Here is a 27,162-nt window from a genome sequence, read left to right as displayed (position 1 = left end):
TGGAAGTGTATTGTGCCATGGTAAGCACACCGGTAATGCTCCAGAAGTGAGACATTTTTAGTAATTGGAAGTGGAAGCGTAGTGTTCTATGGTAAACACACTGGTATTGCTCCAAAAGTAGAAGCTTAGTGTGCCATGGTATACACCAGTAATGCTCCAGAATTGGAAGCATAGTGTCCATGGTATACACACCGGTAATGTTCCGGAAGTGAAAGCATAGTGTGCCATGGTATACACACCAGGAAATGCTCCGGAAGTGGAAGCATAGTGTGCCATAGTATACACACCAGTAATAATCAGGAAGTAAAAATGCCTAGTGTACCATGGTATACACCGGTAATGGTATACACACGGGTAATGCTCTGGAAGTAAATGCCTAGTGTGCCATGATATACACACCGGTAATGCTCCGGAAGTGGAAGTGTAGTGTCCATGGTATACACACCGGTAATGCTCTGAAAGTAAATGCCTAGTGTGCCATCGTATACACACAGGTAATGCTCCGGAAATGAAAGCATAGTGTCCATGGTATACACAAGGGTAATGCTCCGGAAGTGGAAGCGTAGTGTCCATGGTATACACACTGGTAATGTTCCGGAAGTAGAAGCAGAGTGTTCCATGGTATACACACCAGTAATACTCAGGAAGAAAAAGCCGATTGTACCGTGGTATACACCGGTAATGCTCTGGAATTGGAAGCATAGTGTCCATGGTATACACACCGGTAATGCTCCAGAACTGGAAGCGTATTGTGCCATGGTAAGCACACCGGTAATGCTCCAGAAGTGAGACATTTTTAGTAATTGGAAGTGGAAGCGTAGTGTTCTATGGTAAACACACCGGTATTGCTCCAAAAGTAGAAGCGTAGTGTGCCATGGTATACACCGGTAATGCTCCGGAATTGGAAGCATAGTGTCCATGGTATACACACCAGTAATGTTCCGGAAGTGAAAGCATAGTGTGCCATGGAATACACACCTTGAAATGCTCCGGAAGTGGAAGCATAGTATCCCATGGTATACACACGGGTAATGCTCTGTAAGTAAATGCCTAGTGTGCCATGATATACACACCGGTAATGCTCCGGAAGTGGACGTGTAGTGTCCATGGTATACACACCGGTAATGCTCTGAAAGTAAATGCCTAGTGTGCCATGGTATACACACCGGTAATGCTCTGGAAATTAAAGCCTAGTGTGCCATGGTATACACACTGGTAATGCTCCAGAAGTGGAAGCATAGTGTGCTATGGTATAGACACAGGCAGCCGCGGCCCGTGGAGGGAGTTCCGTGGGGCGGTAAGGCGGGGCAGGGAGGGGCAGGGTGGGGGGTTCTAAAAACCAGAATATGGATAATTACAGGTAAGTAAACAATTAAATAAATAAAACGAATTTTGTAGCGCGTGCTGGATCGCATTTTGCGATGCAGCGCGCGCTACGAAATTCCTGTTATTTATTTAATTGTTTACTTACCTGCAATTATCCATATTCCAGTTTTTAGAACCCCCCACACTGCCCCTCCCCCGCCCCGCCTTACCGCCCCACGGAACTCCCTCCACGGGCCGTGGCTGGACACAGGTAATGCTACGGAAGTGGAAGCGTAGTGTGCCATGGTATATACACCAGTAATGCTCTACCTCGCCAGACTGGTTACTGACACCACCCTACATGGATCGCGTACTCATCGTTATTTTCTAATACCCCCTGCCTCTGACACGGGCCATTTGTGGCAGAGACAGAGCACCCTGGTCGCTGACATTCATCAGACCATTGGTTACCCTTTACTCAAGGGAACTTCTTCTCCTAATTGCTATGCTCCTACACTGACTGGAAAGTTTGCGGATCTCTATCTTTGACCCTGGCGAAAGTACAGCACCCATTAATCACCCTAAGGAAGCCCAAGTTTGGGCGAAACGCGTTGGCTGTCAATTTATGAAAAAAAAGGACTTGCGCAATAAAAGACACAACAAGACTACAAACAACAACGTGGACTCATTTTTTTGATACCTTGACTCTGTTATTATGGTATTTACATGTTGCCTCTCATACCCCTTCCATGAACACTGGTAATGCTCCGGGAGTGAAAGATTAGTGTGCCTTGGTATACACAATGCTAATTTTATGGAATTGGAAGCATCGTGTCCATGGTATAGACACCGGTAATGCTCTAGAAGTGGAAGCGTAGAGTGCTATGTTACACACACTGTTAATGCTCCTGAAGTGGCAGCGTAGTGTGCCATGGTATACATACCAGTAACACTCTGGAAGTAAAAATGCCTAGTGTACCATGGTATACACCGGTAATGCTCCGGAACTGGAAGCCTAGTGTGCCATGGTAAACACACCGGTAATGGTCCGGAAGTGGAGCGTTTTCAGTAATCGGAAGTGGAAGTGTAGTGTGCCATGCTATGCACACCGATAATGCTTTGGAAGCATAGTGTGCCATGGTAAACACACCGGTAATACTCCAGAAGAAAAAGCCTAGTGTGTCATGGTATACACCGGTAATGCTCCAGAAGTAGTAGCGTAGTGTGCCATGATAAACACGCCGTTAATGCTCCAAAAGTAGAAGCGTAGTGTGCCATGGTATACAAACCGTTAATGCTCCATAAGTGGAAGCATAGTGTGCCATGGTATACACAAGGGTAATGCTCCGGAAGTGGAAGCGTAGTGTCCGTGGTATACACACCGGTAATGTTCCGGAAGTGGAAGCAGAGTGTTCCATGGTATACACACCGGTAATACTCAGGAAGAAAAAGCCTATTGTACCATGGTATACACTGGAAATGCTCTGGAATTGGAAGCATGGTGTCCATGGTATACACACCGGTAATGCTGCCGAACTGGAAGCGTATTGTGCCATGGTAAACACACCGTTAATGCTCCAGAAGTGAGACATTTTTAGTAATTGGAAGTGGAAGCGTAGTGTTCTATGGTAAACACACAGGTATTGCTCCCTCAAAGTTGAAGCATAGTGTGCCATGGTATACACCGGTAATGCTCCGGAATTGGAAGCATAGTGTCTATGGTATACACACCGGTAATGTTCCGGAAGTGAAAGCATAGTATCCCATGGTATACACACGGGTAATGCTCTGGAAGGAAATGCCTGGTGTGCCATGATATACACACCGGTAATGCTCCGGAAGTGGAAGTGTAGTGTCCATGGTATACACACCGGTAATGCTCCAAAAGTAGAAGCATAGTGTGCCATGGTATACACACTGGTAATCCTCCAGAAGTGGAAGCATAGTGTGCCATGGTATAGACACAGGTAATGCTGCAGAAGTGAAAGCGTAGTGTGCCATGGTATATACACCGGTAATGCTCTACCTCGCCAGACTGATTACTGACACCACCCTACATGGATCGCGTACTCATCGTTATTTTCTAATACCCCCTGCCTCTGACACGGACCATTCGCGGCAGAGACAGAGCACCCTGGTCGCTGACATTCATCAGACCATTGGTTACCCTTTACTCAAGGGAACTTCTTCTCCTAATTGCTATGCTCCTACACGGACTGGAAAGTTTGCAGATCACTATCTTTGACCCTGGCAAAACTACAGCACCCATTCATCGCCCTGAAGAAGCCGATGTTTGGGCGACACGCGTTGGCTGTCAATTTATGAAAAAAACAGCACTTGCGCAATAAAAGACGCAACAAGACTACAAACAACAACGTGGACTAATTTTTTTGATACCTTGACTCTGTAATTTTTGTATCTACATGTTGCCTCTCATACCCCTTGCATGAACACCGGTAATGCTCCAGAAGTGAAAGATTAGTGTGCCTTGGTATACACAGCGCAAATTTTATGGAATTGGAAGCATAGTGTCCATGGTATAGACACCGGTAATGCTCTAGAAGTGGAAGCGTAGAGTGCTATGTTATACACACTGGTAATGCTCCTGAAGTGGCAGCGTAGTGTGCCATGGTATACATAACAGTAATACTCCGGAAGTAAAAACGCCTAGTGTACCATGGTATACACCGGTAATACTCCAGAAGTGGAAGCGTAGTGTCCATGGTATACACACCGGTAATGTTCCGGAAGTGGAAGCAGAGTGTTCCATGGTATACACATCGGTAATACTCAGGAAGAAAAAGCCTATTGTACCATGGTATACACCGGTAATGCTCTGGAATTGGAAGCATAGTGTCCATGGTACTTGGAAGCATAGTGTCCATGATATACACACCGTGAAATGCTCCGGAAGTGGAAGCATAGTATCCCGTGGTATACACACGTGTAATGCTCTGTAAGTAAATGCCTAGTGTGCCATGATATACACACCGGTAATGCTCCGGAAGTGGACGTGTAGTGTCCATGGTATACACACCGGTAATGCTCTGAAAGTAAATGCCTAGTGTGCCATGGTATACACACCGGTAATGCTCTGGAAATTAAAGCCTAGTGTGCCATGGTATACACACTGGTAATGCTCCAGAAGTGGAAGCATAGTGTGCTATGGTATAGACACAGGCAGCCGCGGCCCGTGGAGGGAGTTCCGTGGGGCGGTAAGGCGGGGCGGGGAGGGGCAGTGTGGGGGGTTCTAAAAACCGGAATATGGATAATTACAGGTAAGTAAACAATTAAATAAATAAAACGAATTTCGTAGCGCGCGCTGGATCGCATTTTGCGATGCAGCGCGCGCTACGAAATTCGTGTTATTTATTTAATTGTTTACTTACCTGCAATTATCCATATTCCGGTTTTTAGAACCCCCCACACTGCCCCTCCCCCGCCCCGCCTTACCGCCCCACGGAACTCCCTCCACGAGCCGCGGCTGGACACAGGTAATGCTGCGGAAATGGAAGCGTAGTGTGCCATGGTATATACACCAGTAATGCTCTACCTCGCCAGACTGGTTACTGACACCACCCTACATGGATCGCGTACTCATCGTTATTTTCTAATACCCCCTGCCTCTGACACGGGCCATTTGTGGCAGAGACAGAGCACCCTGGTCGCTGACATTCATCAGACCATTGGTTACCCTTTACTCAAGGGAACTTCTTCTCCTAATTGCTATGCTCCTACACGGACTGGAAAGTTTGCGGATCTCTATCTTTGACCCTGGCGAAAGTACAGCACCCATTAATCGCCCTGAAGAAGCCCAAGTTTGGGCGAAACGCGTTGGCTGTCAATTTATGAAAAAAACAGCACTTGCGCAATAAAAGACACAACAAGACTACAAACAACAACGTGGACTCATTTTTTTGATACCTTGACTCTGTTATTATGGTATTTACATGTTGCCTCTCATACCCCTTCCATGAACACTGGTAATGCTCCGGGAGTGAAAGATTAGTGTGCCTTGTTATACACAATGCTAATTTTATGGAATTGGAAGCATCGTGTCCATGGTATAGACACCGGTAATGCTCTCGAAGTGGAATCGTAGAGTGCTATGTTACACACACTGTTAATGCTCCTGAAGTGGCAGCGTAGTGTGCCATGGTATACATACCAGTAACACTCTGGAAGTAAAAATGCCTAGTGTACCATGGTATACACCGGTAATGCTTCGGAACTGGAAGCCTAGTGTGCCATGGTAAACACACCGGTAATGGTCCGGAAGTGGAGCATTTTCAGTAATCGGAAGTGGAAGTGTAGTGTGCCATGCTATGCACACCGATAATGCTTTGGAAGGATAGTGTGCCATGGTAAACACACCGGTAATACTCCAGAAGAAAAATCCTAGTGTGTCATGGTATACACCGGTAATGCTCCAGAAGTAGTAGCGTAGTGTGCCATGATAAACACTCCGGTAATGCTCCAAAAGTAGAAGCGTAGTGTGCCATGGTATACAAACCGGTAATGCTCCATAAGTGGAAGCATAGTGTGCCATGGTATACACAAGGGTAATGCTCCGGAAGTGGAAGCGTAGTGTTCCATGGTATACACACCGGTAATACTCAGGAAGAAAAAGCCTATTGTACCATGGTATACACTGGAAATGCTCTGGAATTGGAAGCATGGTGTCCATGGTATACACACCGGTAATGCTGCAGAACTGGAAGCGTATTGTGCCATGGTAAACACACCGTTAATGCTCCAGAAGTGAGACATTTTTAGTAATTGGAAGTGGAAGCGTAGTGTTCTATGGTAAACACACAGGTATTGCTCCCTCAAAGTAGAAGCATAGTGTGCCATGGTATACACCGGTAATGCTCCGAAATCGGAAGCATAGTGTCCATGGTATACACCCCATTAATGTTCCGGAAGTGAAAGCATAGTATCCCATGGTATAGACACGGGTAATGCTCTGGAAGTAAATGCCTAGTGTGCCATGATATACACACCGGTAATGCTCCGGAAGTGGAAGTGTAGTGTCCATGGTATACACACCGGTAATGCTCCAAAAGTAGAAGCATAGTGTGCCATGGTATACACACTGGTAATCCTCCAGAAGTGGAAGCATAGTGTGCCATGGTATAGACACAGGTAATGCTGCAGAAGTGAAAGCGTAGTGTGCCATGGTATATACACCGGTAATGCTCTACCTCGCCAGACTGATTACTGACACCACCCTACATGGATCGCGTACTCATCGTTATTTTCTAATACCCCCTTCCTCTGACACAGACCATTCGCGGCAGAGACAGAGCACCCTGGTCGCTGACATTCATCAGACCATTGGTTACCCTTTACTCAAGGGAACTTCTTCTCCTAATTGCTATGCTCCTACACGGACTGGAAAGTTTGCAGATCTCTATCTTTGACCCTGGCAAAACTACAGCACCCATTCATTGCCCTGAAGAAGCCCATGTTTGGGCGACACGCTTTGGCTGTCAATTTATGAAAAAAACAACACTTGCGCAATAAAAGACGCAACAAGACTACAAACAACAACGTGGACTAATTTTTTTGATACCTTGACTCTGTAATTTTTGTATTTAGATGTTGCCTCTCATACCCCTTGCATGAACACCAGTAATGCTCCAGAAGTGAAAGATTAGTGTGCCTTGGTATACACAGCGCAAATTTTATGGAATTGGAAGCATAGTGTCCATGGTATTGACACCGGTAATGCTCTAGAAGTGGAAGCGTAGAGTGCTATGTTATACACACTGGTAATGCTCCTGAAGTGGCAGCGTAGTGTGCCATGGTATACATAACAGTAATACTCCGGAAGTAAAAACGCCTAGTGTACCATGGTATACACCGGTAATGCTCCAAAAGTAGAAGCGTAGTGTGCCATGGTATACACACCGGTAATGCTCCAGAAGTGGAGGCATTGTGTGCCATGGTATGCAAACCGGTAATACTCCGGAAGTAAAAGCCCAGTGTACCATGGCATACACCAGTAATGCTCTGTAATTAGAAGCATAGTGTCTATGGTATACACAACGGTAATGCTACAGAAGTGGAAGCGTAGTGTGCCATGGTATGCACACCGGTAATGCTCCGGAATCGGAAGCATAGTGTCCATGGTATACACACCGGTAATGCTCCGGAAGTGGAAGCATAGTGTCCATGGTATACACACAGGTAATATTCAGGAAATGAAAGCCTATTGTACCATGGTATACACCGGCGATATTCTGGAATTGGAAGCATAGTGTCCATGGTATACACACCGCTATTGGTCCGGAACTGGAAGCGTAGTGTGCCATGGTAAAAACACCGATAATGCTCCAAAAGTAGATGCGTAGTGTGCCATAGCATACACACCTGTAATGCTCCAGAAGTGGAAGCGTAGTGTGCCATGGTTAACACTGGTAATACTCTGGAAGTAAAAGCCTAGTGTGCCAAGGTATACACATGGCTAATGCTGCGGAATTGAAAGCGTAGTGTGCTATGAGTATACACACGGGTAATGCTCCAGAAGTAAAAGCCTAGTGTGCCATGGTATACACAGTGGTAATGGTACGGAAGTAGAAGCGTAGTGTCCATGGTATACACACCGGTAATGCTCTGCAACTGGAAGTGTAGTGTGCCATGGTATATACACTGGTAATGCTCTGGAATTGGAAGCACAGAATTCATGGTATATACATCGGTAATGCTCCAGAAGTGGAAGTATAGTGTGCCATGGTATACACACCGGTAATTCTCGGGAAGTAAAAGTCTTTTTTACCATGGTATACACCGGTAATGCTCCTGAATTGGAAGCAGAGTATCCAGGGTATACACACCGGTAATGCTCCGGAAGTAAAAGCGTAGTTTGCCATGGTATGCACACCGGTAAATACTCCGGAAGTGAAAGCCTCGTGTCCATGGTATACACATGGGTAATGCTCCAGAAGTAAAAGCCTAGTGTGCCATGGTATACACACTGGTAATGTTCCGGAAGTGGAAGCGTAGTGTCCATAGTATACACACTGGTAATGTTCCGGTAGTGGTAGCATCATGTCCATGGTATACACATTGGTAATCCTCCTGAAGTAAAAGCCTACTGTGCCGTGGTATACGTACCGGCAATGCTCCAGATGTGGAAGCGTAGTGTGCCTTGGTATACACAACGGTAAAGCTCCAGAATTGGAAGCACAGTGTCCATGGTATACACACCGGTAATGCTCCAGAAGTGGGAGCATAGTGAACCATGGTATACACCAGTAATGCTCCGGAATTGGAAGCATAGTATATATGGTGTACACACCGGTAATGCTCTGGAAGTGGAAGCGTAGTGTGCCATGGTATATACACCGGTAATGCTCCGGAAGTGGAAGCATAGTGTTCCATGGTATACACACGGGTAATGCTCTGGAAGTAAATGCCTAGTGAGCCATGGTATACACACTGGTAATGCTCCGGAAGTGGAAACGTAGTGTCCATGGTATACACACCGTTAATGCTCCGGAAGTGGAAGCGCAGTGTGCCATGGTATACATACCGGTATTGCTCCTGAATTGGAAGCATAGTGTCAATGGTATACACACCGGTAATGCTCCGGAAATGGAAGCGTAGTGTGCCATTTTATACAATCCGGTAATGCTCCGGAAGTGGAGGCCTCGTGTCCATGGTATATATATATGGGTAATGCTCTGGCAGTAAAAGCCTAGTGTGCTATGGTATACGCACCGGTAATGCTCCAGAAGTGGAAGCCTAGTGTGCCATGGTATACACCGGTAATGCTCCGGAAGTGGAAGAGTAGCGTGCCATGATATACACACCGTTAATGCTCGGAAGTGGAGGCTTCATGTCCATGGCAAACACATGGTTAATGCTCCAGCAGTAGACGCCTAGTGTGCCATGGTATATGCACCATCAATGCTCAGGAAGTGGAAGCCTAGTGTGTCATGGTATACACACTGGTAATGCTCCAGAAGTGGAACCGTAGTGTACCATGGTATACACACCGGTAATGCTCCAAGAGTGTAAGCGTCATGTCCATGGAATACACATGGGTAATGCTCCGGCAGTAAAAGTCTACTGTTCCATGGTATACGCACCAGTAATGCTCCGGAAGTGGAAGCGTAGTGTGCCATGGTATACACACCGGTAATGCACTGGAATTGGAAGCACAGTGTCCATGGTATACACCGGTAATGCTCCAGAATTGGAAGCATAGTGTCCATGGTATACACACCAGTAATGCTCTGGAAGTGGAAGCGTAGTTTGCCATGGTATATACACCGGTAATGCTCCGGAAGTGAAAGCATAGTCTTCCAGGGTATACACACAGGTAATGTTCTGGAAGTAAATGCCTACTGTGCCATGTTATGCACACCGGTAATGCTCCGGAAGTGGAAGAATAGTGTCCATGGTATACTCACCGGTAATGCTCCAGAAGTGCGGCGGTCTGCTAGCCCGACATGACTATGCCTGTCTTGCATGCGTGCGCTGCCTTTTTTAGATGATGACTTTTAATTAAATAATGTGCTTGCAATCAAATACCCGGGAGGAGGCCTCACCATCTGTGGCGACTGGTCAGGGATAGACAGGACTCGAAGGGCAGGTACAATAGGTTTTATTGAACGATAGCTTTTCTTTCTAATAGTCTCGAGGTTCTTGGGATCCGTGACGAAGGATTTCCTGTTTTTTTACTCGTTGGGGTTTCTCTCTCTTTCCCGTCTGCTTCAGGCTTTCGTGAGCGTCAGTAGGTTGGATCGTCAATGGTTCTCCCCACTCGGACAGGATAGGATCCCAGAAAGGAAAGAAAGGAAAAGAATCTGTCAGGAATTTGACCTCTCTTGGGGGGGAACCCAACAACCAGGACCGGGTGTGAGGAACTGTCTTAACAGTGTGTTAACGTGTCACTCAATTCGTGATATACCTCAGTGGGGGGGGGGGGTTTGTAGTGGAGGTGGTGCGGGCTTACGTTCAGGGAAGGGGTTTAAGGGTGCACGGGTCACACAGGGGGATTGTTCGATCTCTCCCCTCGGCCCATCCAACCCGCCACACGCCCCGTACATGTTCAAGCCACACCCCTCCCCTGGGAGTGTGGCGGGGCGCTTCGTGGGGTCCTGAGCCTCCTGGCTTTCTCCGTCCGTCTTCTCTCCTCTCCCCTCCGTCGTCCTCCGGACCGGACCTTTCCTCCTTTCCACGGGTCGCCTCTTTCAGGTCGCTTCGCTCTTCCCTTCTGCCGCTTTCCTCCTCGCCTCCTTTCTCACCGCTCGCTTCCTCGCCTCTTCGCTGATCTTCTCCTACGCTCCTCCGGGGATCGCCGTCCGTCCTGTGCTGACTCTCCTTTCCTTTTCACGTCTCTCGCGTCATGACATCACTCCTGGGCGAGTTCCAGCTGTCATCGGGATTCCACTTAAAGGGCCCAGTGTCGTCCGTCTCTAGATGGCTTCCCATGTCCGGTGACGGAAACCATTCTCTCTGCTGGGGGGGGGACAAGAGGGCGTAAGTTCGGATCGTGCACCCACCAGTCCCTTACACAACTGGGTCCCACGACCCCTGTTCCGTCACACCATCCCACACAAAAACTCCCTCTGCCTCGCCACCTCCAGCGAATCCTTCCTCGCTGCCGTACACCTGCACTTCCAGGGCCAGACCGGCCCCAACTCCACACTCCGCAGCACACTTTGTTTACAGACCCCCCGGCCTCCGGGCCCTCTTCGCCGACACCATCACTGAGCTTGTCGCACCCCATGCCATTGCCACCATGGATTACATACTCATCAAGACCTGAACTTCCACCTAGACTACCCCAGCGACCCCAACAACACCACCCTCCGTTACTACCTCACCAGCATCGGACTGAAACAACTTGTCACCACACCGATCCACAAGGCAGGACACACCCTCAACCCCATCTTCGCAGGAGGAAACAGCATCCATTTCAGTCACACCACGCAACCCCCATGGACCGACCACCTCTGCATACACTTCCTCGTCCACAAACCCAAGCCACCCAAACCCTCTCCATGCCCCCGCGAAGAAAGTTCAGCAGAGTCTCTGAAGAGCAACTCAACTCCACCCTCAACCGCACACCCCCCACCGCTGCAACCAATGCACCCTTGCAGCCAGGGAAATCCACACATGGAACTCCTCCTGCGTAGGCAAGCTCGCCCCGCTATGCAACCCCAACAAACAGTGCCCCAGGAAAGCCGCCTGGTTTACCACTGACCTCCAAGATGCTAGACACACCTGCAGACTCCTCGAGAAAAACTGGAGAAACAGCAAGACACCGGAAAACTACACCACCTACAAGGACGCCATGACTAAATACCACCAACACATCAGAACCACCAAAAGGACCTTCATCCACAACAAATTCTTCACGAACTCGAGCAACTCCAAGGAGCTTTTCAGCGTCATCCAGGAGTTTACCAAACCCAGCAGCGAAGCCATGGACATCTCCCCATTCCAGGACCTCTGGAACAAGCTTGGATCCTCCTTCCACCTGAAGATTAAAAACCTCTACTACAATGTAAACGACCATATGCCCGACCTCACAGCCATCCCGACCTCCAGCAACACCAGCCAACCCTCCATATCCTCCTGAACACCAATCAAGGCCGAAGAAACCACCTCAACCATGAAAGGATACACTCTGGGGCCCCTATCGACCCCTGCTCACGACACATCTACCATAGAGCTGCCACCACCATCGCACCTGAACTACAATGCACCATCAACACCACCTTCGCGACTGGCACCTTCCCCGACGACTGGAAATGCGCAGAAGTCAGGCCCCTGCTCAAGAAGCCCTCAGCAGACCCGACAAACCTGAAGAACTACCGGCCCATCTCACTCCTCCCCTTTGCGGTGAAAGTCACGGAGAAGACTGTCAACACAAAACTAACAAGGTTCATTGAAGAAAACGCCATCCTCGACCCTTCCCAGTCCAGGTTCCTCAGCAACCACAGCACCGAGACCACCCTACTCGCCGCCACAGATGACATCCGCACCCTCCTAGGCCAAGGCCACATCGCAGCCCTGATTCTAATCTACCTGTCAGCTGCATTCGACACCGTCTCCCACCGCACTCTCACAGCCAGTCTACACAACGCCGGAATACAAGGAGCCGCCCTCAACTGGATCCGGTCATTTCTCACCTGTAGAAGCCAAAGAATCAGACTACCACCCTACCTCTCTGAACCCACGGAAATCAACTGCGGAGTCCCACAGGGATCATCGCTCAGCCCAACCGTCTTCAACATCTACATAGCAGCCATCACCCGTCAGCACGGCCTCAACATTGTATCCTACACGGACGACACACAGCTCATACTCTCCCTCACCAAGGACCCCGCCACCACCAGACTCAACTTCCAGGCAGGAATGCAGGACGTCACACCCTGGATGAACAACAGCTGCCTATAGCTCAACTCTGAGAAGACAGAAGGCCGCATCCTTGGAACCACCCCAACCGCATGGAACAACACCTGGTGGCCCACCGCCCTCGGCACCTCCTACCCCACGGACCACGCTTGAAACCTCGGCATCATACTTGACTCCTCCCTCTCCATGAACCGTTAGTTCAATGCTGTCGCCCCCAGCTGCTTCAACACCCTGCGCATCTTCTGCAAGCCCGTCAAGTGGATTCCCCTTGAGTCCAGAAAGCCAGTCACCCACGCACTCATCACCAGCAGGCTGGACTACGGAAATGCCCTCTATGCCGGCATAAACAACTCTCTACTCCACGAGCTCCAGACGATTCAAAACACCGCCTCCAGACTGGTCCTCGTATTCCTCGACACCAGCACATCAGCCAACACCTACGAAAGCTCCATTGGCTCCCCATTGAGAAGAGAGTCACCTTTAAGATACTCATTCACTTCTACAAATGCCTACACAACACCGGACCCCAATACCTCAACGACAGAATCAACCCCCAAGCACCCAAAAGGAACTTCCGATACGCCCACCTCGTGCTAACTGAAACCTCACACATCCACAAAGCCAAAGCAGGGGGAAGATCATTCTCCCACATCGTGGCCAAAACCTGGGACGAGCTCCCGAGCGACATCAGACGTGCGCCGTCCCTGAACACCTTCAGGAAGGCTCTCAAGAACTGGCTCTTCGGTTGAACCGAACTGCGGACTTCCCCCCCAGTGCCTTTAGACCCTCACGGGTGAGTAACACGCTTACAATTCCCTGATTGATTGATTGATTGATTGAATAATGGACAGGTAATTGAGTTAATGATACACTTGTCCTTAAGTATCCATTAGTGTGAACTGCATGATCCAGAATCCAACGGCAGGCAGATGTTCCTCCTTTGCTCCATTATTTTCTGTTAAATTCTTGCAGCGTCCAGTAAGACACCTTTGGGTCACCCTTTGTTATCCTCTAAACAACCATGGTGCAAGAGTTTTCATGGGTGAAGCTCAAAGGCTGCAATCATAACCAAATGGTAAAAGATGCCCCAACATCTCTGGTCAGTTGTAAAGTTGATTGCAGCCTGGGCAAAACATGCCACCTCGTACCAAGCACTGCCCCAGCTCTCCCCAACTAAAGGTACAACACACCTTGAGAGAAACTAGAACTGGAACGCAGAACTTAGAACCTTACAGTAAAATTACAACCCTACAAAAGATAGAAATTCCCCTGAATACACGCACTACAAACAGCCTAACACTGACATCAGAAATACGAAGGTCTGGGCAGGCAGTGATTTCAAAGGACAGCTAGTGTCAGATATTGAGTATTCTGACACAAGCCTCTTTTCTGAGGGCCCAGAACAGGGACAGATTTCAATGAACTGCTACTGTCTGAGAACGTGCACTGCTATCTTAAAGGGAGAGATCTGGTGCTACTCAGCAGGCGAAGAGCGCAGGCGCATTTCTGAAGTGGGCAGGTTCGATGAGAATGTGTGTGACTGAAATTCTGCCTGGTCATTTCAAGCAAGCAGAAGAGGCAAAAAATAACCCCTACTTTCCGCTTGTCCTATTGTTATAGAATATGGAGAAATGTGCGAAACCGAAGCACATGTTTTAGCATTATCAAGTGCTGCAAATGAAATTATCAGTCTTGGATAAATTTCAGTTTTCAAAGTTAACTCTATCTAGAATATCTACCTTTTTTTATCAACATTACGGACAACAAATTGAATTCGATATCCTAAGGGGTAAGAAAATACAACACAAATATCAGCTTAATAAAAAAAATATTGGTCTCAGTTAAGTATACATCACGCCCTAATCCTTATGATTCAATGAAAAAAACAATAATAATAAAACCGAAATAAATGAATATAAAAAGCCCTGTTAAGCTACTGATTTTTCCCCAAAGCCTAACCCACTCCTCCTCTGCCCTAATATAGAAAATGTGTTTGTTTATGATAGTCATTAGTGTTTATGTGCAAGTCCATATATAAACAGGACAAATATAACGTATACTATACCACTTGCTGGTTCTGAATCCCAGTGTTTTAAAATTTCGCATTAAGGGAATAAAAATGTACACATACCCTGTAGTGACCGAGTCCTGAACCTTGTGGAAATTGATTGGACGACCCCCAATGTTTCTGCTGGAAAAACAAAATACACGAGCTAATGTGGTGGAGGGGAAAATAAATTGGGACTTATTTTGGCTCAGTGTTGAAAGCCACTCCTGTCGGGCTGTCTCGGTGCTCCTGCTCTCATAGGCCTATCATTGTTTTCATGACGAAATGACAAATATTTTTCATAATTTGTCAATATGGCAAAAAAGCTGTGAGACACGCTGTTCGCCCAGGACAGCTGCGTGAGTACATTGCACCATGGCAGGAATGTTAGTCCAGAGCAGGAACCAGCCAAGTGGTCCTGCTCACGACTCAAAGTGATTTTTCATAAGGTGTCACGGTTGCACAAACATGATATTTGCTCCCTTTTGGCGTACGCATGAGCACCACAAAACCTCCATGTCTCTACGGGGTCACTTGCCTTGCGACATTTCTTCTGAAGGAAAAAGTTCTAATTTAAGGAACTCCACTGAGTTTCCATCAGAGGTTAGACCCTAAGTAGGTATAATATAAACTTATATTCATTGATTTTCACATTTTAGAGTTATTTGCTAAACTCACATTTCAGAGGTTTGATAGTGATGCAACAGGAAGACAAGTGGCTGCTGCATGAGAGATAGTGAAAGGTGTGTTTACTATTAATGGAACAGAAAAGTCCTCTGCATGGTAACAGACGTGCACCCCTGCCTTGCGTGCCCGACTGTACTGATATCTGGATCTTTATTGTGATTTTTGTTGTCATCAGCAAACACAGATCATGCATTTGTGCCAGGACATAGGCTTGTCTCAGGGATTGAGTTCTCATTGGACCGGGAGGGATGCCCAAGCATTACCCTCATAGTGGTGAAGGCTACTACCTTCACCAGGAGTTAGGCAGCATTAGCAAGATGGGGCAGCATATTATGCAGTGATCATTAGGAGTGTGCAGGTACTTGTTAACCTGTATCATTGGAGTGAAGCCTATAGGCTTACTCACTAATAAAGTTCCACTGCTGTTTGCTTAACTCACCCTTGGCCTACATCAGATTGGTGTTAAGTAATGCGCAGAATGAAAATGGTGTATCTACCCTGGGTGCATGCGTGCCTCCGAAGGGTGGAATAAGGGGGCAGTGCAGTACTGAGCTGTGCATCCATGTTGTATGCATGTGCTGGATGTACATGTGGCTATGAGTGGCACAGTATTTCAAGTATGTAGAGCTGTGCAGTGCTTGCAGTATAAATGCATGTGCCGAGTGTATGTGTATCTGTGGGCAGTGCAGTACATGAAGGGGTACAGTGCGTGCATGTTAAATGTTTATGCTGGATGAATATGTGCATGTGATACCCATAGGGTGGCAGTTTGCGTTATATAAGAACACAATACAATACAATACAATACAATGGTATAATATATATCGAGGACTCTAGGTTCCATTTTGGGAGACTAAGGTCTGCATGGTAAAACATTGAGAGGAGGTAGAGAGATCCCCCAGACAGATTTGTGTACTGCTGCAATCCTGTAAGCTGGGTAGGACACACACTGGAAAGGGGGACCAAGCTTCCCCTGTACACTTCCAAAGGTGCTCTTTTGATTCAGTGAGATGTCACAGGGAAGGGGCCTGGGCACATCTCAGGAAGAATATGGGGCTGATAAGAGAATCATAAATAATAGGGCTGGGCTCTTGGGCTAACCTTTTGGTTGACATATCTCTGCCTGGCATCTAAGTGTGAACTCTAGTCACTTCCATGGCCTATGTAGTAGGACTATCATCTTTGGAGACTCTCCTGCTATGACAGACATCTTTTCAAGAGGAAGAGGGAGCAGAGGAATGAACACTTCAAAAGAAGCAGAAGTCCAAATTAAAACTTCAAAGACACAGACCCTAAATCATATTTGGGGTCCAGAAATGGACCACAAAAAAGGGGAAAGTTGAGACCCCAAAACATTTCATCTGCCAAGCAGCCAGTCAGGCTGTGTGAGGAGGGGAAGCTCTGCACGACTACTGCCTGTGACCAGGACTGGGGAACAAGGCCTGCTAGTCTCCAGCTCGTGGGAGGGTTGATTTGTGGCGTTTTGATTTGGAAGTGGACAATGGAGTGGTCGGTCCCTGTGAGTGGAGAGGTGGAGTTGTATTTGATGCTAATGCTGGTCGTGAAGATGGGGTCCATTTTGTGTCACACGATGTGTGTTGGTCCAGGGACAAGCTGGGTGAGTCTGGTGTTGACCAGGCTTTCGAGTAGAGCTATGGAGCAAGTCTCCAAACAGAAGTTAAGGTCGCCGAGGAGTATGTAGGCTCTGGATTCAATGGTGAGTGGGGTGACAAAGTCAGTGGTGACATTGGTAAAGGAGGTTCATGGTCCTAGTGGTCGATAGGCAAGGGTTCCGTTCAGGATGAAGTTTGAGGAGATATGCAGATTGAAGTGCAGTTGTTCCATGAATGTGGTGGCGTTTTCCGTGGATGTTGCGCCTTTGATGGATTTCTTATATATGATTGCGAGTTCTCCTCCTGTCTTGGGAAGAAGTTCCTGTCAAGTGATTTTGTAGCCTGCTGGGATTGCCTTGGCAATGTCGGGAGCTGATGTGGGATGGAGCCAGGTTTCTGCAATGGAGATAAGGTCTGGTGCGTCCCTATTTAGTAGATCCCAGATTTCAATTGCGTGTTTGCAGAGCGATCAAGTGTTGAGTAGCATGCATGCAAGTGGGTGTTTTTGTGTGCATTTACTGTTGCGTTTGGTGTCTGGTGGTGGTGTTGTTGGCATAGGTATTGTTGGCATTGCTGGCACCTGAGTGGGGTGTGTGAGTGCGTGGCTGCAGGAGACCTGGTATTGGGAGCAGGTGAAGGCTCCTACCATGCAGCAGTGGGGGATTGTCATCCAAGGTCGAGTGACTAAAGAGAGCTGAGGAGTATCGCTGGTGGGGTCCTCGGGCCAGGGTTCCCGGCATTGTGTGCAGTCCAGGCATGGATGCAGTCATGCAGCGCCCACCATTAAGTAGGTCCTACGAGGGGGGAGGCACACAGGGGAGTGATGGGCAGGGCTGCTAAGCTCGGGAGAGAAGGGATGAGAATGTGACATGGGAGGATGTGGGACACAGTCCCTCATTTCTATATTTATTGAATATCTTGATTGTTGTGTGTACTTGTTCTTACACTAAAAGAACCACCCCTCATGAAGCATGGTGCATAGTCTTGATTCTCAATGTATTGTCTGTTTACTTTAGATAAACACTTTTTCCCTGAGGGTAAAGGAATTTTGGACACTGTGCTTTTCTGTGGAGTGGTGATGTCCAGTTTTTGGAAGGTACCTCAGATGTTGGATTGAGCAATTGTCTTGAGTGTAAGAGATGTTCCCTTATTTAATGACTTTAAAGCTATCCTAGTTTTGCAGGCACTATTCTTGAAATATTACACTTTAAACATATATTAATCCTAGGTATGTAGAGTGTGAGGGTAATGGGTGGATGGTAAAATGGGAATAAAGCTCTGTTTGACCAGTGTCACGCATAATATTTTGTGGGGCTGCCTCTAATGTGCTGACTTCATCTATACTCATACTCATACTGCTGATAGGACTATTCCAAGAGGCTGCTTAAAAATCAGCAATGCTTTCTTCCATTTTTAACAGCTTGGTTAAAGCTTAAGATGAAGGCACTGCTATGGATGTGTTATAAAAAGGAGAATTAATCAAATCACAGATTCCTACTGTCACTTGCACTGTGATTGATCTAACTCATCGGTGAGAAATGGTCTCCATCACTGGGTAAAACCTCCTGCCATCTGGAACTGGATACAATACTTCAGATGTGTCATTAACAACTGTACACAATATGGCAGGGTTGGCCTCCAGAACAGGCCAAAAATATAGCAGGGTTCTGTAGACAGAGAGCTGTTATCAACAGTTCTCTATCACCTAAACCTTTCTGGGGATTCTCACAGGGTTCGTAAACACTGACAAAACCAGATAATCACCATCTCTCTGAGAACCAGCACACTGTGAGGACGGGTCCTGATGTGTGTGTGTGTGTGTGTGTGTGTATGTATAAGTGTGTCCTCTGTGTGCGTGTTTGTAAGTGTGTCCTCTGTGTGCGTGTTTGTTTGAGGACAGTGTGTAGTTAGCAAGAGGGCTCATGGACCCCACAGTTCAAATTCACCAGCTGCCAATAGTTGTTTTCTTTTTGTCCAAGACAATCTGAGTTCTGCTTTTGGGTATAGGAGTTAATCCAAAATTACATATTACTGGGCATAACATATACTAACCCTTGTCTTCAAATTTTAAATGTGTTGTGGAAATTCCCAATTATATATTGCCATCAGACCCTGGTTTATGGAATTTTTTGGAGTGGGAAACCACATACTGTGTTTAACGTTCAGAACCTTGTGTTGAGACTCTTCTGTAGAGTGACCCAATTTTGAAAAACAAACCTGGGGCATTCCACAAAAATAGAAGTAAGATTAAAATATGTACAATTTTGCATATACCAAGGTGCACAGAATGACTTTGTTGACAGCATTCAGCGACATACAGAACACATACAATGAGCAGTAGCTGCTGCTACTGGACTCGGGCGGTGGGGGTCGGTGGCTTCCTCTTCTTCCTGCATCGGTCCTGGAGCAGGATACAGGAAGCAGCATGAAGCACCTAGCTCCCAGGCTCCCGATAGTCAATCACAATGCTGCAATTCAGCCATGGATCGGCGCTCAGCCAGAGAATGGGGGTCTGGGCATATTCTCCAAGCAGGCTGTAACACAGCCTGCATGGAGAATATGGGAAGTGCGCATGACTGTTTTGGCGGTCCGAGAGGGCTGACCAAATAGTCATGTGCACTTAGGAGAGGGCAAACCACTCCTACCCTGCTCCTGTGTCCTCGGAGCAGCCCCACCCTGCCCAAAAAGCTGCCGCAGCAGAAGGAATCATAAAATGATAATAACGCAAGTTATTATCATTTTATGTTTCCTGCTGCGGAGCAGTGGGGCTACGCTCCTCCGCCTTAGTGGAGAAGCCGCCACTGACAATTAGTAAGTAAATGCAACATTTCCGCACAGTATCATCTGTGTCTCCTTAAATTGCTTTCTGGTAAGTGAAACTCTAAACTGAAACCACAGCTGGACTGAGAACTGAAACCGGCCCTTGCAAACTGCTCGGCTGCCTCCCTCTTCCCCCTCGGGAGGGGGGTGCTAGTGCAAAGCACCACTCCCATCTCACTGCTGCCGCTTTTGTTACCGGTGGCCAATTTTGTTGCTATGGTACAAAACCAGCACAGGTAACAAAAACGGCTCCCCAGGGGTCCAAAACCGGCCCCCACCCTGACAGCCCATTGGGGAAACGCCCAGTGCTCGCTACAGCCAGTCCAGCCCTTACTGAAACACAAAAATAAATCTTGCATCTCTCTGTGCTCAGTTGTCTCTCTCTGAAAACGGGGACATTCACTGAAATGTACCAGGACTGATAGTAAAAACTCAGGAATGTCTTGGCAAATCTGCGACGCATTGGCATCCTGTTCTTTTTCTGCAATTAAAAATGTTTTCTCTAATAGGCAGGTTTGCACTTTACAGCTATGTTACAATGCATCAAGGTAAGGCATGATGTAGTGTTTGGCTGTATCAACATGTGAGTAAATGATAATACCTGTATAATTCACTTTTGGATTTATTTGTCTTTAGCCCCCCCTTCTTCACACCCCCCCCCCCCCCCCTCTCCTTGGACATCCCTTATCACAAGCATAGGTGGGTATCCTTTTCTGTCTGTGCTTGCACATCTATCTCTCTTCCTCAGCCTGATTATTAGTGGTCTATGTACCTGGTTTTACTGAATTGAAATGGATAACCCGACTCTACTCAAAAACAATCGCATAAGATTTAGGCTGTAGCAGCAACCAAATCTCATAATGGTGTGTTTTTCTAAATGCACACACAGTGCTTCCCCCTGCTAAAAAAAATACTTTCCCTTCCCTCCCCTACTTGCACCAACCCATCCCTGGCGTCCACTGCATGCACTGATCCCCACATACATTTACCACCCCAATGTGGTAAAATCACATATAATAGGCTGTGTGGTTTTCCTGCCTCTATAATGACTCTCCATTCCATGGCATTTTACTCATAATTGCACGGTACTCCGAGTATTTTACCGCATGGGAAGGTAACATCGCATGCAATTTTTCAGTACAGTAACATCACCCCGATACTGTGCAGCATGTAATTAGGGCCTTTGTGGGCAATCAGTTAAATATGAATATGTGGCGAATTTCTCCGTGGGTTATCAGGGTCAGTTATGTGCGTTTGCACACTGCGTGCATGTTTACGTGTACTGTATATTTCCAAAGGCACAGACCAGCATGAAGCTATTTGCTGTACTGGATAAACATACCTGTGGAATGTAAATGGCTTGAGTAATCCGGCAGTGTCTCCAAGCTCGGAAGTGCCTTATCAGCTTTTGTTTGATGTTTGATAAGTTTCCTCTGGATTCTGCCGCAACAAAGCCCGGCATAGGAAGCGAGCTGTCGGTCTCTGTAAAGCAAAGGAGTGCCCACTAATCTCTGCTTTTTTACAGTTTCTCAGTGTTTCTGAAGAAAGCAAATATTGCCAACAGCTAAGTACACACAGTGATGGATGTGCGCCGAAAGGTGGTAAGGTATCTGCGAACCAATCGCACGCGGTGTATCCTTGGCAGGGAAATCTCCCATACAGCAACTCCCGTGCCAAGGAACATGACCTCTGCACGGCGGCTGTAAACAGCCCTCGGAGACGGAGCAAATGTATCTTGTTTATTTTTCATCTTCAAGATGTGTACAGCGAATTTTCTGACTGGGGAGACAGCGACTTTAACGGGGTGCCAACTAACCAGCAGTGCCACCTGGTTCTGTATACTTTATAATCGATGGGAGAGCGTGGCATTTATACCCAAATAGTTGCTAATATTGCAGTCGAGTCTGGGACTGATAAGTGACTCGATAGCAGGGCGATGGGCATCATGTGGGCGAAAGTTGAGAAGACGGTGAATTTTTCTCTTCCCAAAAGAGCACAAGAGAAGACCTGGCGATGCACCTGAAGAGAGGCGTCAAGATTTAACATCCAGAGACTTCGCCAATTTATCTGGAATGGAGCAAGGGCCGAAGTGAGAGGGTTGGCAGAGGTTCTGTTCACCACCAGTGACCAAGATATTTTTTTCTGTATTTAATTTTAGCTTGTGGAGAGTGAGACCCATTGAGGAATGAGCTTCAGAAAGACAACACTGAAGTGATACCTTATCAGAAGACAGTCTACTTCACCTACGGAGGATTTCCGTGTTGCCCTCAGAACAATGGGACTTGAAGCTAAATGAAAGTGTAAGAGTAGCCAATGACCCCAAATAAAGATGAAAAGGAAGAGGTAGGAGTGCAGATTCATGGGGAATTCACCAGCGGAGTTAGTGTGAGGAGGAGAGAAAGGGACTAAGGGTGACTTTCTGAGTGCATTCATTAAGAAATGAGTGAACCCACTGAAAGGCAGTGCCCCCACTTCCAGTGGCATCAAGGGGCATATTATCAAGCACGGCGTTAAAATTATCGCCTCTTTAGCGGCAGAAAACTGCAGCTAAAGCGGCGATAATGGGCTTGATAATATGCTGCAGAGAATTCCAATAGAAGCCCATGTTGACACCAGAACATGGGCTTCTATGGGAATTCTCAAGGGCATGTTATCAAGCCCATTATCGCCGTTTCTTGATAATATGCCCCATAGTTTGTTTGAAAGCAGTGTATGGTCGGCTGTACAGGTTGTAGGAGGCATCGATGACCTTCAGGTTCATACGAAGTGGCCGGGGATCCGCGCTGTTGAGCCTGTTTTGTTTAGCTATGGATGGCACATATTTCTCTCAGATGAGGCCTAGAATCATTATTCCATTCAGGGCAAGACTAAATAGTAGAGGTGGGCGAGCCAACAGATTTACAGAGATAGCCGAGCCAGAGCCGAGCCAAGAGTCAGGCACGGATCTCAGACTCCGTGCACGAGCTGAGGCCTGATAATGTTTTCGTGTGTAAATCACACAAAAAGCATCAAGTAAAACACGATAAAAATGCTTCTAAATTCAAAACAGTGCATTTCCTTAACATGTGAAGCTTTGACATTAAGAAATCACTTTGCAGCACTGCACCAAGAAGTACTTATTTAAAGTGATGGCTTTTAAGCATGAACCATATTGCACTTAGAGGCAAGACAATTGTCATGTAAACACTGTTGTTACCCAGATTTTTATATAACAACATTACTGTGTATTAAATCAAGCACTATAGGATTTTGTACAACTGGTATTTTGAATTCACATGGTTGAAAGGGCTTTCATACACCAATGAAGAAAGCGTTTTGGTGAAATAAACTTTTTGCCTAAGATCACACAATTTAAGTGGGGAAGTTGCGATTCATCTCGGTTTTATAGCTTCACTTTGTATAATTCAGCCAGGAAATGGGTATCTATTTATCTTTCCTCCTTATGGTACAGCTTTTTGTTGACTTCTTTGTGCATTTTTCTGCAGATTTTATATAGCAGAAACTATATTTTAAGCTATTGGAGCACTTTACATGAGTGTTAGTTGCATTACACCTTCACATTCATTGTTTTTAGGCACGGGGTGATTAAGTGAGATGCCCCGAAACACAGGAAGTTGAGCCAGCACAGAGACTCGAACCTGGTAGGCAGCCCTAGCTGTAACAGCACATCCTGGGTAGATGGAGGCAGGCAGACATAAGCCACATGAAAGCTCGGCTCCTTTTGGGCTCAAGGTTCCATCAGGACCTCAAGCTGAGCCAGAGCCAGGCTTCAGGCACAAGCGTGGCCCAAGGTTTCAATGGCTTGCCCACCTCTCCTAAATAGGTATGATCATCAGGATATTCCAAAACCGTAAACACCCTCTCACCACTGTCCTGATTAGATGCTTCAGTCTAATCTTATGTTTTTGCAGCTCATAAAATGTTATAAAATATTTTATTAAAGTGAATCAATAGAATAGATAGAGTCAACAATACTGCTGGGCATCACTAAAAGGACCGACTCACTGTAATCATATAGTTATAGACGATATCCAAATGAAAGCAAATGTGACAGCAGAATGTATTGCAATCTGAAAGTTTACTTTTTTGGAATTCAATTATTTGGCAACCGTAAAAACTTTACTAAAATGAATTCCAAAATATGTGAGGCTTTCAGAATTTCATAAAAGTTCCCAACTATACAATTCAAATATAATAAGAAACTTGCAGTAAAAAACAAACCCAAGCATGCATTCTCTCATCCCATTATTCCAAGTGTTTGTGATCTCAGGGCAGAGATATCTACATATAAATTGCAAAGCTACATATTGGCAAAGCCTTTCATTATGTCCCATCCGTCAATTTATTTTAAGGTCGATTAAATTGATGGGTGAGTAGCATTGTGAGACATGCCCAGTACATGAATATATCAAATTCTGTTATGTAAATCTCCTTGGATTTGGTAAAAAGGTTATAAAGCAATATTATGTTTGTGTATATCTGTTGGAATTAAAATAAATATAAGTTTTGCACATAATGGTTGCATGAGAATGTAATTGATGTATATGTTTTAAAATGTTTTTTGCAACGAAATTGATTGCATCACTTAATACTGTGAATTAATAAACTATTTAAATAGTAGTGCTAGGACCGTGGCCATTGCAGGAACGGATAAGTATCCAGATCTAGAAATCAGCTTTATTTAGATCACCCTGATATATAATTGAAAGCAGGAGTACTGTTTTCACTGTATATCGGAGCTTCATATAATAAAAATATGTGATATATTTTATTCTCTGCTGCCCTAAGAACTAAGGGCCCAGTTACCAGTTTGGCAGTTCACTGGACCGCCAAACCCGTGGTGGAGGTGCGGTGGCAGTCGGGGACCGCCGCACCAGTTGTACGGCTGCCGTATTATGAGTACAGAGGATGGACCGTGAGAGGACCACTGCAACCACCAGGGATCCGTGATCAAGGCAGTGGTGCAATTAGGGGTGGGCGGAATTTGCGTAGTCGCGCTACGCAAAGCTCCGCGAAACGGTAAAAAATCTCCACGAGCATGCAGAGTTCCGCGAACATGCGGAATTGCTTGTTCAGCCCCTTCGCGATGCTTTTTTCCTGTTAGCGAACGCTGTTTGCGTGCTCAGGGGGAAATATCTCATGAACACGCATTTTGAAAGCGCGAACAAGCAAAAAATTCCGCGAAGCCACGATCGCGGAATTTTGGGCAAGTTCTCCGCGGAATGCGAAATTACCCAAATTCTGCAAATTCCGCGAGCAGAACGGAATTTACCGCCCCGGCCTAGGCGCAATGGTCTGAGGCCGCAATTTGCTTGGTGGTGCCACTGTGGCACCACCAAGCACATTATGAGTTTCTTCATTGTGACCTTTACAACGACGGTGAGCCTGCCATGGAACAGCTGGCGGTGAGTAAACAAAGGGGGCCTGTTACCTCGAGGCCTGGGGATGCATGCAATGGGGCACATGTTGTGCCCCCCGTGTGCATAAACCACCAGTTCCTGCATGACATGGACTTAACAGTCCATGCCATGCAGGAACTTGCTTTGGCGCTCCCACTGCAGTGCCGTTTTGAAAGGCACTGCTGTGGGAAAGCCAAAGGACCGCGCGCCAGACCACAAGGAAATTCGTAATGTGACGGGCGTGTGGGGCGCGGTCCTGTTTGGCGGTGTAGGAGCAGGGCAGGTGGCTTGGCGGCTCACTCACACACTGCCATACTCGTAATCGGGCCCTAAATAATTGTCAATTCATATGCTTTTTTTTACACCAGCATGAAGATTCATCTCAACAATGGATCAGTGACACACTGGCCCAACTCCCAGTCTCATAGACCCAAAGACCCATTGGAGATGCTTTTAATCGCCCACAAACCTGTCTTCTACCGTGGTCTAGATGGCTTCAGAAGCCTGGACAGGAGTGGTTTTCTTACATCCACAATGACTGTGGAGGTACTGCAAGTGTGCGAGGTTGTGTGCTGCGAGAATGTAATGATCTGTTACTCAGACTTCCAACAATAACAGTGCTTCCTCCACAAGGACACTTGTGTAGGTCTACTTGTAGTCAAAATGGAAAATAGAAATCTGTTGACAATGTATTGCTTCATGTGGCCCTTGTGACCAAAACAACAAATATCGTCCTGTGCTTGCCATGGGCAGCTGTACACCAGATAGTTTTCTGGTCCTGATGGTAGGACCCTTTCTCCTTCGACCTCTGGCCATGCTGGAAGACCTCAGTATTGATACTTTCACTCTGCCATGGCCTCTGGCTCTGCTGTCAGTAGTCCCTGAAGTCAGCACGTCTACTAAGGTGTTTTCCTGCCCCATCTGTCCTACCTGGCTGTCTGATCACTTGTTTACATGTGTGATAAGTGCCACGAGTTCATCAGTCTAAAATCAGATGGATGCTTCCATATTGTCAACACACTTCTTCTGCAAGAGGTTGCACTACACTTAGCAGATTAATGCTTTCTGGCATGACTTTCTGTGTTACCTGTGTTTGGGATCTTTTCATTATAGTTAATAAAGCACACTACAATTCTACGGTAATAGGCAGAAATACAGCATTAGGCCACAGGGTACACTTTGATAAGGTTGTGAGTCATATAAATTCTTCCATGAGGAACTATGAGCGTCTTTCATCTACAGAGGGCCAAAAGGAAACTATTTGAAACGAAACAATTATGGAATTGCAACATTCCAACGCATATTAACCATATAGCAATTTTGTGCTAAAGCAAGGTGATCAAACGAGCGCCGTTCCCTGCCACTGAACATTAATTGGGGGAAAAAACGGTGGGCAATAATTACTTCGAAGATAATCAACACATATATACCCCCCCATATTTCCTCCAATAATGATATTGATCATTTAAATTGTATATCAGATACTCATTAGTCGCTATTTGTAACAAGGCCTCAGACCACTCTTCAAACCTTGGAAGCATCACCAACTTCTAGCGCCATAGGACTAATACTTTGGGCACAGCCAGTGCGGAGGACAGACAGCGATTTATATGGTTCGCGATGTCTGGTATATCCGTCATATCATGCAGAATGGCCAGTTCTACTGTGCTGAAGGAAGGAATAAAAGATCAATCGAATTTCTGAGCTGTTACCACACAGACGACCAAAAAGGGTCAGGCAGGGCCATAGAATGTGGATCATGTCTACTTGCAGCTCTAGGCATCTTAAGCAAGTGGGGGAGGCCATACGTTTTGCCCTGAATAGTTTTTTGGCGACCAATGCAAGTCCTACAGAATTGTGAAGTAGCTGAATTTGAGCTTGACTCTCGCGGACTTCTTTTGCGATTCTCCAAGAT

This window comes from Triturus cristatus, chromosome 7, assembly GCF_964204655.1.
Source record: "Triturus cristatus chromosome 7, aTriCri1.1, whole genome shotgun sequence".
NCBI lineage: Eukaryota > Metazoa > Chordata > Amphibia > Caudata > Salamandridae > Triturus > Triturus cristatus.
This window is presented reverse-complemented; position numbering follows the sequence as displayed.